General features: G+C 41.1%; 1 protein-coding gene across 1 annotated transcript in view; it reads left to right on the top strand.

Annotated features, from left to right (window-relative positions):
- Positions 1 to 11797, top strand: part of LOC308192844 (uncharacterized protein) — a 178001-nt gene extending 166204 nt beyond the window's left edge. The window contains exons 5-7 of the transcript XR_013949144.1: positions 8432 to 8488; positions 10509 to 10621; positions 11344 to 11797. The gene's annotated coding sequence lies outside the window, so the exon portion shown is untranslated. The remainder of the gene's footprint in view (positions 1 to 8431; positions 8489 to 10508; positions 10622 to 11343) is intronic.
- Positions 11798 to 12820: the final 1023 nt, after the last annotated feature.

Here is a 12820-nt window from a genome sequence, read left to right as displayed (position 1 = left end):
GCAGTTGTATTTTGTCCCATGATGAAGTTCAGTCTGGGAATGGCTCTGATAATTATCAGCCCCTGACAATCTGACCTAGATGAGAGGCACCAGAGAGGCTTATGCTGCATTATGGTCTATGAATAGTTTACTTGCTTTTCTAACATTAAAATGATTTCAAACTCAGTGTTAGCAGTTTCACAAAAGTACTAGGAACAACATTCCCACCTGCAAGAGTCAAGCTAAAACAGATGTTTTCACAGCAGTTTAGACTTGGACTTTGAATAGAGGCTACCTATCCAATTCTTGTGGTCTCTTTAGCAAAATCTGTCACACTGTAAGGAGAAGCCAAAATACTTCCATTCAGGGTTGTTAAAATATCTATAAAATAAAAAGTTCATAAGTTCACCTACACATAAGCAGAGCTAATGAGATAATGGCCATAGTGGCATGCAGCCTCTTCCCTGTGAGATGAGGTAGGTCCTGATATTCCACTGAGCAGCCAGAGACAGCTAGGGGAACTGTGGGAGATCTCCAGGCCTCCCTGAAATCATGATGTAACACTGAGCCTGTGTTGTTCCTGACAGACATCTGTCTAACTTGCACCTACAGGCCTCTGCTGGTGAACTGTCCACGTCTTCCACAGACAAGCTGGTCTAAGGCTTCTCCCATCACTCTGCAGCAAAGTTTTTTTCTAATAGCTATGAATTCATCAAGCTGTGGACAATCATTTAAAAACATTGTTGAATGGGCTCTAGGAACCTTTTGGTCACAGTGCTGTCCTGTCCCATCTGGCAGGCAAGAAAACAGAGTGATGGATGAGAAATCCATCTTTCAATGATTAACTGTTTGTCCCTAGGAAAAAAATGAATTTGACTAGTCAAAAGAGGTAAAAGGAAAGGAAAGTGCGGTGCTTTCGATCTTCAGATTCCAAAAACGAAGGTGAAAAGACAGCGGAAGAAAAACCATGTGCACCTCTCATCTGTTGGGTGGAGGGGAATTTAAGAAATGTCTGTGGACATGGTGCTAATCGACGTTATTTAGTGATGGGACTTGGTAGGTCAGGCTGATGGTTGGATTTCATGATCTTGAAGATTTTTCCAAACATAAATCATTCTATGATTTAATATTAAGCTATCTGATGAAAAGACTATCCCAGGAGGAGTAAAGAGCAGAACAAAATCAAATCCGAAACAGGGTTCAGATTGGGAAGAAGTCATTTTAATCTATCTTTGGGGACATTTTTTTTCCACATCAAACTGAGTTGTCCATTAAAAACAAACAAAAAACCCTCAGTGATAATTGGTGGCAGAAATTTGCTTGCACTCTGTGCACACAGGAAGATAATTCTCCTGAGCGTGGTTCTCGTAAAAAAGGTCATCTGCTGGCTGACATCTTACTTTACCCTTCATGACTCAGGATTCACACTGAAGCCTTTCAAAGCAGGCAGGTAAGATGGGAGGCAGAAGATTTTGGCTGGCAAGCCATCTTCTGCTCTTTCGTGCAACCAGTTTCATTTTGTTCACCAAATGTGTTCAGTGATGGCTTTTTCTGAGCTAACTTTGTCTTGTGGTTTGCTCACAGATTAATCACATCTCCCACTGTGGGTCTTTGCTGTTGTTTTTAGTTCTCCTTGCCTGACTTCCTGCATCTCTGCGCAATATTACTTTTTGTGTCAAAAATGTTTTTGTATGTCTCATTGAAGCATTGAACACCACAAGTCATTAAAACAGTTTGCGATGACTTTGTCAGGTTTCAAAAGAGAGCTATTGCACTGTAATATACATGCCAAGCAGTTGAAAAAAGTTGTTGTTGGAAAATGACTAGCAGATATCTGCAAGGTGAAGCCACCAGTCTGTTTTGTCATGCCACACTGCTGCCCAGAACATCCCAGGCTTGCTCTTAAAGGATGCCAGACTCGCACCAAAAGAGTCAGTAACTTTGTGAAAACCTTTCCTGAGCATGTCAATGGCTAAGTTCTCTCTTCATCACACCCTGCATGAATCCCGTGAGCTGAGGGAGACCCCTTTCCTCACCCCCTTGGCTTTGATGGCTGTTATTCACTGGCTCCAGCCTGACAGAGCAGTTTTAGAGCTGCCCATTCTCCTCAGAAGGTATGAGCACAACTCTTCTGCCTCTCACCTAGGGGAGCTATTGTAAACATGCATGATAACAAGATGTTTCCTGGTAGAAATCAGGAATGTCAAGTAAAAAGACTGAACTATGGTGCAGTGCTAGGTGCAGCCAGGGCCCTGCTCAGCCACGGCAGAGGATTTCTCAGGAAGGCTTGCAATGCACGCCCTCCATCATCCACCGCCACCAGCACCAGCTCCTGTTGCCACCCACTGCGGCCACTTCCTCGTGCTCCACAGCAAACCATCAGCATCTAAATGGCATGCTCGGCTGCACATCTGTTAGCATTTAGCCAGAGTGTTGGCTGTCCTTCCTAATAATTCATCTCAAATAGGCTAAAGCAACAAGCGGGCATTCTTTCTCTCTCTCTCTCTCTCTTTTTTTTTTTTTCCCTATTGTGCCATTCAACAGGCTCCAAAGCTGCTAAAGCCACAAAAATGTTCGAGTGATTATTGGCTGTCAACCTTATTTTGGAGGGGTTGTCTTATGTTGGGTAGACATATTATTTACCTTTCTTATCTAAGCTTAATAGAGTTAAACAAATCAGTGCTTCCTGTTGAGAGACTGCTAAAATATGATTGAATGAGTGGTGTCATTAGGAAAGCACATGTGCTTAGCTCTGGTGGCTTCCAACGGCTAATCTCCAGTACCTAGTACTGTGACATTATGATTATATTTCCAGGCTTACTGTCCGATTAACATCATCTGATGTAGCATAATAAAAATAAAAAAAAAAAATAGAAAAACAGAATTTTAACTCACCTTTTGACATTTTAATATTTGTGAATTGCTGTAGAATACACAGAGGAACCTCAAAAATTCAGTCTCAAAATGAAAAAAAAAAGGGGGGGGGATCACTCTCAGATGTTTTTAAGTGAGTTTTTCTTAAAGTCAGCAAAAACTGCAGCAAATGATGAGTGGATGGTGAATTAGTAGAAAAGAGGTCTTGTAACAGTAATAATCAAAATAATATCTCTTTCCATAGTACAATGGCTGCAGAAAAGTATGATGGCAAGTTTCACAACATATTCTTTAAACTTTAGTTTACCCCTCCAAGAAAAATGTTCCAGAAGAGAGTGGATTGGAAAAGGCCAGAGATCAAAACCATATTGATACAAGGCTCATCTTATCTGTCTGTGGATAGCAAACTCATCAGTGAGGGATCCAAAATGTTAATGGTCTAGCTGATGTAATTCTTGCAACATCCAGCAAGAGCTGGAATGCCCCCTTCACCTTAAGAAGCACTTATTTTCTTTGTTGTCCCTTTGGCTTTAAAGAATTGAACAGGGATTAACCAAAGCAATAATCAACAAGAAGTTAAAAAGATAATGCCAGTTGTTTCTCTAGGACGGGTTCAGCCAGAAGACAATAAAGTTTATTATCAGTGGCATTCTGCATAATGAAAAATTGATCTGTCCTTCTTAGCAATGGGACAACTGACCTACCACAAAGACTTAGGAAGAAGAACCAGGGGGTAAGGCAGCCTGTGTCGGGGGAGCCTAGCAAAATACTCCCAGTTCCTGCTGATTTTGGAGAAGGATAGGAAAAAAAAAAAGTAATTCTGCAGCCTGGAGCATTCCTGTGGAGGCAATACACTGCAGGTGATCTGCTGCTGAGGCATGTGAGCACCAAACGAACTCCTCCCCAGGCTACTTGTGATGCTTACAGATTCAGCTTAAAAACAGTCACAGGGGAGGTGTCACAGTTGACTTAGGGCAATTTTCACAATTAAAACACCAGCTAAAGCCTAAAGTAGTAACACCAATAATTAGCGACCTCAGTCTTTTGGACTGGCCATGCAGAAGCAAGGTGGTGGTGCAACCCCATAAGCTAGCCCACGCCTTACTGCATCGCCAGTGCGATTTTCAGGAGCGCCTGTAGACGAAACCTCCTTGCTCTCCCCCTGAGCACGGCAGGCAGCTGCTCAGGGGCCTCGGCCTCCTGAACCACAGCAGCTGTGGAGTGATCGCTGGCTCCCGAGCAGGCAGCTTGGCTCACCTTCTCCGCCCTAAAATGTCTCTCTCTGTGGTAGGTAGCTGCATGTCTGAGGAGGAGGGAGGAGGCTGATCAGAGTGCTTTCTGTCCCCCGCCCTGAACTGGGGCATTAAAGTCCACTCTGGTCATTTGTCCCAGCTTTCTGGATCTCATACACCTCACTCAGTCGTCCAGTGAAGGGCAGTTCGGAGGCTTTCCTGCCCCATCAGTGTGCTCCATGCATCTCTGTAGCAGCCTGTCTAGAGGTCTCATAGGCTCCCAGTATGGCCCTGAGTCGAGGGTGAAAGGAGGGATTATATATATGGCATATATGGCTCTGCACCTACAGGCAGAATACTCAGGCTTGTTATTGATAAAATGAATCTTGACCATGAAGACCACTGTAATACATGCAACATCTTCCTTGACAGACCATCCTTTTTGCGTTTTTTTTTTTTTTTTTTCTTTTGTTTACTGCTGAGCCTGCTATCTTTGGTGATGCTTTTATTTATTACATGATAATCTGGCAGGGAATTGGTAGGCCACTTGCAAAAATGATTCATCAGAAATACCAATCTTGTTCTGATTTGCAGCATAACAGAAAACAGCAGCTTGGTCCTGCACTACTCCCCAGTGAGTTACATCAGTATGTGCCAATGATGGAAAACATGGCCTGCCTGTAAAGCTACAATTAGGCCTAGTTTCCATGGACATAATCAGTCAAATGTAGGGAAAAAAAAAAAAAAAGGGAACAATATAAAATAACCATTATACTGTTGGACATTTGTGCCAGGACATGAATGACTTTAAGATATATGTTTCTACTGGCAATTTTTGTCTTTTTTTTTTTTTTTTTTTTAATGCTTTGCAAAACTATTCAAGTTGAAAAGTTCACATTTATACAGGAATAAAAGAAAAATCTGAAGAAGCCTGGAGTTTATAAATAAAAGGCCTAATACATTAACATGCAGCTTCCAGAGTATTCTACTTTAGCATCTTCTACTTTAGATAATTGGAGTAATATTCAAAGGAAATAACATTAAAAAAAAAAAAAAAACAGCTGAGGAAGGCAGAATATTTACAAAATCCGAAACCTTCTGACACTACATCAAGAGAGGGAACATTTTGACAGCTTTATTCGTGCCAATAATCACAAGTCACCTTTTTAAACATTCAGACTAATAACATTGCTTTATGCTGTATCTTACTCAATAGAGAAAAATGAAATAAAATTTCACAATAATGACAAAAGTTTCGATTCCTAATTTTAAACATTCCCAAATTTCAAAACTTTGTTTTTTTCTGTCAACATTTCTTGATATATCAGGATTTTTCCCTCCTAGGTTGCATGCCCAGACTTGAGAAAAGCTGAGCCTCATGCAGACCTTAATTACCATCACTCTTCTATAGGCAGAAATGTAGAAGACGTGTAAACATTATAAGAGATATTTCAATTGTCAACATTAGGCATATTTTGCAGTCCCACACTGCATGAGCAGAGTTGTTTCTTTGATATTTCACTACCCATGCTAGCAAAAGTCAAGTGAGAATGTGTCTCAATAACCTCTTTTCTTTGCTAAGTCTGTGTAGGTTTGCCTGTGAGAGAGCTGTGTTGATCTCAATATTTTTCTTTTCAAACACTGAACTCCTCTGGGATACTTCCCACTCTTTGTATTACAGAGTTAGACTGGCATGTGTCTCCAGTTGGGCAGCTGTAGATTTCTAACCCATTATAAGCAGCACATCTTAAGTGTAATAGTTCCTGAGAAAATGTGAAATATAAAAACATCCTTAGTGATTTAAATGTACTCTGTGTAATGCTGTATAACTCCATGTTAGGGTGCAGCAGTACAGAGCCATGTTTTTACAGGTTGTTACTCTGTCCCCTGGCTCTCTTTGTTCAGGCAACTTTTACCATGTACAGAGAGATCTGCAGAGGGGTATGCACAACAACAACAAAAAGGCAAAGCAATTATGGATGGGATAATGCATAAAATAGATAGCTAGGCTGTAAGGAGATGAGCAATAGGTACAAGGTTAAGCGCTGGCATGTTCACCATCCCCAGTGAGACACCCATTAGGACACTGCTGGCCAGGATGGCTTCTGTCAGGTGGAAAGCATCAGCCTTGGCTACTGCTCCTGGGGACAGACATATCTTCAGCATCACCAGGTTGCCATATTCCAGGTCACTGTTTTCTCCCATGTGATTTTATACCTTTTATAGTCAGTGACTTTTTCCTTGAGTCCTTCAGCTGTTACCTGTGCTTGTCTCAAAGATCTTACCTCTGCCTCCAGTTTTACCTTTTAACTTGGCTGGTTCCACTCTATGTACTTTCTCACAGCTCTTTCTCATAACTTAGCATTTTCTCTAAAGTTTGAGCTAAGGTTGCACAGCTGGGCTGTATCAAAACTAAGCCTGGGATCACAGGCAGCTGAACTCCTAGAAGGAGAATCACGAGTTGGGGGAGGAGGGAGGAAAAGTCCTGTTTTCATGGGATCATACCATGCAACTGTCCAAGATTTTGAGGAGGAGAATGTGGTTCTAAGCTGGAGATGACAGTGCTTGCTTAGTTTTGCCAAGCCAAATATCTAGGAGATGGATCTCTGAACTCAAATCAGATAAAATCAGATAAAATTTTCCAGACACCTACTGTCAGCTGTTTCTTTTTCTGAAAGTATAATGAATAGATGTTAGCAAATGGTTACTATGCTACCAACCCACAAACCCAGGAATCCAGGAAGGACAATACTACAGAATTTTAAATTGCAATAAATATGCAAGCTAGCCTCTACTTCAGCTAAAAAAGAAGCCAGGACAGGTCAATAGCTAAGTAAGTCTGCAGGACCTGTAGAGCTCCATATTCAGCTCCCGGCTCTTCTAAAGACCTTTCTGTGTAACTTAAGGCAAGATGTGTAAGTTCCAGACTTGAACACAGAAATACAAACCTTGAAGATAAGCAGAGGATCTGAGTAACATCATTTTATGCATCTAAGATTCTAATATAGTTCATTAAAAAAAAAAAAAGTCTGAAAAGGAAAGATCCAGAAAGATTAAATGCTGCTTAAAGTCAAGTCGAGGCACCTGCACTTCTCTAAAACCTCACTGTCTACATCAGTGCTGGATGTCTCTGATTTTCCCCAAAAGCAAGTCATCACTACCAGCCTTTCTCTTAAAGAGGAATAGGTTAAGGGACCTTTTGCTTATCAGTTTACTGGTTGCAGTACTCACCTATAAAAGAGAAACCTGGGCTCTAAGCTCTCTCCAGCTTGCTGAGTTTGAACCCACAGGGTTTGCATCCCATTTTTAAGGCAGTACTGCCCTATTTTTCAGTTACAGCTGAGCCACTGTGACAAGAAAGAGGCATGACAGTCCAGAGAGGTAAGTCTGGCTTTGTTGCATAGTGAAAAAAAACACGCAGCTGGAGGGAAAAACTTGATGCTGGTCACTGTGGTCTGGACTTCTGATCCATTTTTCAGTAGATGATCATTTGCTAAAATATAAGAATTGTCCAAAGACAATATGCAGACTAATGCATAACGTGAAACATGAATGCCACCATCACTGGCCATAATTTAAACAAAAAAAAAAAAAAAAGTGAGATGACTACTTATTGCTAAATGAGGTGATTTTGATACCTCAGTTTAAAAAATAAGACTAGAATTAATAAATTCATTGTCACATAGGCTAAAGATAAGTCCTTAGCCTGCTGAACAGGGGAGATATCTGCATTTCCAAGTGAACACGGTAGGTATGTCCCCACTCAATTAGTGGCTTGTTGTGAATCTCAGCCAAGGCTCCAACTCTTTCCGATTTGCCATGTGAGGAAGTGTTCAACTGCTTTCCAGACAGCCCCAAACATTTGCTAACCATTATTGTTCTGAGGATGATATCATTTCAAGAATTAGCTGTGACTTTACTGTCATGGCATATTGTTTGACTTGCATTCTTTCTGCCCTCTCTCCGTCAGTTACAGCAAGCTCACCAATGGCCCATAAACGTGTGCATTAGAAAGCTATTTAGGAGCCTAACTCTCCCATCAGTTTAAATGGAAGCTGTACTCCTCAGTGGCCATTGGGTGAGTAGCTACTTCAACGATCTGGATGCAGACAGCAAGTTGGGTGTGGTGATGTCATGCCTAAATCCCCATGTAGACCTAGCATTAAATTTATAAAGAGTGAGTAGAAAGAATTTAGGTCAGGCTATAGGCCAAAGCAGGCTTGACAATACAGTCACTGATAACACGTGAAGTGATTTCACCTCAGCACTAATATTTTTAACATTAGTTAACATGTCATAATTTTGAGAACCTCATTTTTATTTTTATTTTTTATTTTCCTGAACAGTAGGAGAATCTTGCTGTAGTCTCACATGCCATGGAAGGGCAATAAAGTATATACAAGGTATGTTTTTTATTCTACCTGCTTTTCTTAGACTGCATTGAATCTCTACTGAGAATATCCAGATTTAAAATATTGCACTAAACTTTATGACGGTTGTTCTACACTTTATGACTGTTACTCTAATGCACCACATCACATGCAATTAAAGCAGCCACAAATATTAGGCCAGTCAGAGCACTTTCCTTCAGAGCCAGCCTGGGATATTCTGCACAGCCTTGAACTCCATTCATGGGGCTGAAGAGCAAGCAATCGCTACTGAAACAGTTTGAAAAGGTACCTTGCTGATTTCCTTCCCCACAGGAAAAAAATAAAATAAAATACTGGTCTTCATGTAAGAATGCTTGTACTTGAACATTTCTTCCTTTCATACACTCTATATTAATCACAAGAGAGGAGAAAGGGAGACAGACAGATGTAAAAAAAGGCCTGTGAAACTTAGCAGAACAAGTGAGATTATTTCCAATTTCTTTACTAGGTGTTAGATCAGGCCCACAGGACTCTCCAGTCTGCCTGCAACTGACTCGTACTGAGATTTCAGACACCTAGTCAGGCCCCAAGGTTATCCACTCGGTGAAGGGAAAACATCTCCAAAGGCCTCCAGAGGAGGACCCTGCCAACCTGCCCCAGCACCAAGACTGAAGCATCTGGTCTTCTTTTAGAGGCCTTCTAAGACCTCCCTCATTAGCCTCCCTCCTTAGTAGAGTCAGGCAATTTCTTTTGTACATCAAAACAAAGTGGGGCAGCTCTCCTCGTGATTAACTTGCATAAAGAATGCTTTCACCAGTGCTAAAGGGGCTCTACATCACCACTGTCAGATTTGATTCCTCTGCACAGACCATGCAGGTACCGGCACCAAAATCTCAGAGATTTGAACTCCTAGCCACCCTTATACCAATGCTGGGTCCAAACTGACACATAATTTTAAAACAAAAACTTGTAAGCAAAGAAACATGAAAGGACTTGTAAGGATAGGAAGGTGAAGGATCAGTATATGTAACTCTCTCAAACTGCTCACCAGATGATTCTGTGCTAATTCCCACATCAATTGCTACATTTGACTTGAACAAAAAGGTGTTTTTCAAGTTTTTACATTACTCTTACAGAAACTACTTGTTTCCTGGCATTAATTCTGATTTCATAAGAATGAAGTGGAAGCATCCCATGTGCAACATATACTTAATTATCTCCTCTCTAAAGGAGCAAATGAAGTATATGTTGTATATAGGATGGTATCCCTATCATGAGAAAAATATAGGCTCCATCTGTACTGGTAAACTAAGTAAGGCCAATAACTGTGCCTGGGTACTGCAATTTGGTTGTCTGTACTGTCAGAAGTGTTGGTCTAGTTCCAGTCCCTGTCTTACCAGAACAACCTGGTACACCCCTGGACAATACCCACACATAGTTCAGGGGTTAGCACAAGTTGTCACAAGACAAATCTACTCAGTTCCCATAGTATAAGTCAAATCATGATTCTAGTGGCTTGTTGTTTATGATAAGAATTAACCACCAAACAATGAACTACACAGCCAGGGTCAGTATCAGTAACACAATAGATAAATCACAGTGGTAGATGTTTCTAAAAGGTCAATACATACCTACAAACCTCTAAACGTGCTTCCAGATTTAATTGCAAGAAGATTTAAACTCACATGCAGATGTGTACATGCATATACTTTTACACATACTGGGCCATGGGGGAGCTCCTGCTGTCCGTGTTGCTTCCTGCAACTGCCATGCTTTGCACCACCCCTGGGGCCGGCACGCTGCAGAGCATCTCTGGAGGTAGGACACCAGGTTTTGACTGCTGCTGTTTCCATGATGAGATCTCTGCACCTGGTACAAAGTGAGATTCCACTCTTTCAGGTTAATTCCTTCTTAGTTTCAAAAGTCTATTTGTAGTTCCTTGGTTACTGTTTACTCTGGTTTATGGTCATCTTTCTCTTTAACATGATGAGTTTTGGGGCAGTTTTGCATATTTGATCTGCACATGCTGTTTACAGCCACATGCTTATCTTAGCAGGTGGGGTTATCCAGGCCCTCTGCCAAGGATGGGCTGTGCAAGCACCCCCACAGTGGGCCAAAGATCATTTCAAATGGACAGTTTGGGATGCAGCCATCCCGTTTTGGAGGGTAAGAACATTTAATGATGTGGACACAGAGTCTTACATGTGGCTTGGGCTCAGTGCCAGAGAACTATCCCAGGCACCTTTAATTTACCAACACAGACAGAGCCAAAGATGACTCTCATGTGGGAAATGAGCAAGCAAACTTTGAGGTACATGCAAGATGCAGAGTCAAGGTCCTGATCTGGGAGATAACTCTCCTCCAGTGCTCAGTGGTTTATAGCTGGGATTTTTGTTCTTTCCAGCATACCAATAAAAAACAGCCATAAATTTTAGAGCTTAATTCTGAGTTTATATTCCAATGCTTTGCATGCTCAAATGGGGCATAGAGCCAATGTTTTGGTTCAACACCATCTCTAAAACATTGTATTAGCTTTATGTCACATGCAATAAAAAGGTAAATGTCTTTTGATCTTGGTCTGAAGCCAGGTCATTAGAGTTTTCCTCCCCAGCCTCTTGGGCCTGCACAAGGTCTTATTGACTGTGGAGCTGATTGCAAGATCTGGTTGCTTGCTCCAACCAATTAACTTTCTTTCTAAAACCATTCTTAAAGGGATAAAATACAGGCTTTGAAACTGGGAGGAGCATTTTTTCTCCCTTGGCCTGTGTCTATTTACAGCCACTTCCCTGAAAGATGGCAGAGGACAACTGACCTTGGAAAGGGGAGGGAGGATGTAGTATAGTCAAAGTTCTGTAGAAGCTTTCAATTTTTGCCATCTGTTTTTTCAGCATTGAAGACATCACAACCATGAAGGATGAATACCATAAAGGATGAAATCTTGTTTTTGTCACTGGTCCTGTCTCCATCAAAGTTTTTTCCTTCAGATGCCTCATGGATTTGACCCTTTTGTTTACACATTGGTGTATCATGTGAATAAAACCTTCCTGAGCTGAGCTTGCATGAGGTGGAGCACAGACTCCTAAAGACTTTATTATAATTTCAGAATAATCCCACAAGACTGCAGATTGACCCGGGTAAACAAACTGGGGGAATGCTGATAGCTGAAGTGGAAAATCCTTCCTAAATGAGTAGTGAAGACCTACTTGATGCAGAATTTGTGGTGTCCATATGTAGCATTGCAACATATTACAAAAATAATTGTGAATATATCCAGTCTTTCATCTCTGATTTCCTTTACATTCCTTGAGTACATATGAATAAAGTCACTCAGAGTAAAAGTCATACTGTCTTGAAGTCCACATTAGAATCATGAAGGGACTCCCAACATAGTAAGTTTAGTGTCAAGTTTTGTAAGGAAGGGAAAGCTGACAAGACACTCTGAGAGGTAAAAGAAAATGCAAGGACTGTGGGGAGCCAAGAGCAGGAAGAAGTACCTGGACTAGAGAGAGCAGTATAGGATAAGTGAAGGGAGTGGTTGGGTAGAAGAGTAGAAGAATGAATTATGACCTAAAGACTTCAAATTTAAATCATTCACCAAGAAATTTGGGGGCTTGGTAGTAAAGACACCTAAAGACGGTATTCTAGGAGCTGAGATTCAGAACAGAGATCATATTTACGGCTGCCTGGCACCTTTCACAAATTATATATTTTAATAAAAAATAAAATTAAAAAAAAATCCTGCTGTGTGGAAATAAAAAGTATAATTAGGGGTTAAATGTGGTAGCATCCGTTTGCTGTTTGTATATGCAACTTGCCAGTAGTTGCAACACTACATTCTCTGGAAAGTAAGAAAAAAATGAAAAATCCCCACAGTATTTTTTTTCTCATAATGTGCACAGCATGATGTCAGTCTGGCAGAGGAATTAAAAAATAAACAATAACACACATTTTTACCAAACAGAAAAAATATCACTTACAAAGGCAATAAAATAGCTGGTGAAATATGTTGTCTCATGTCCTTCGTGACCGAAGAGGAAGCAGGTAAGTGGTAGTAAAGCTGGGGTTTGAGGGCAGACACTTTCTGGGAGACTGTGTGGTACATTTTTTTGGACCACTGTTTGCATTGGCCTTATCTCTTCCCCACCCTGGAGGCAGGCAGCCCTCATAAAGGTGTTTCCATGAGGATGCATAAAATGCTGCAGAACAGCACAGCTCCTTTCCCCCACACTGCCTCTACATGTCATCCTTCCTCCCAGTGACAGAACATGCTACTTTACATTTCCAATGACAGCAATTTTTCTTTGTGTGAGGGGAAGGACACAGCTAAATTTTTTCAACTCATAGAATTACATCTTTTCAAAGCAA

This window comes from Anser brachyrhynchus, assembly GCF_964034855.1.
Source record: "Anser brachyrhynchus genome assembly, chromosome: 3".
NCBI classification, from domain to species: domain Eukaryota; kingdom Metazoa; phylum Chordata; class Aves; order Anseriformes; family Anatidae; genus Anser; species Anser brachyrhynchus.
This window is presented reverse-complemented; position numbering and strand designations above follow the sequence as displayed.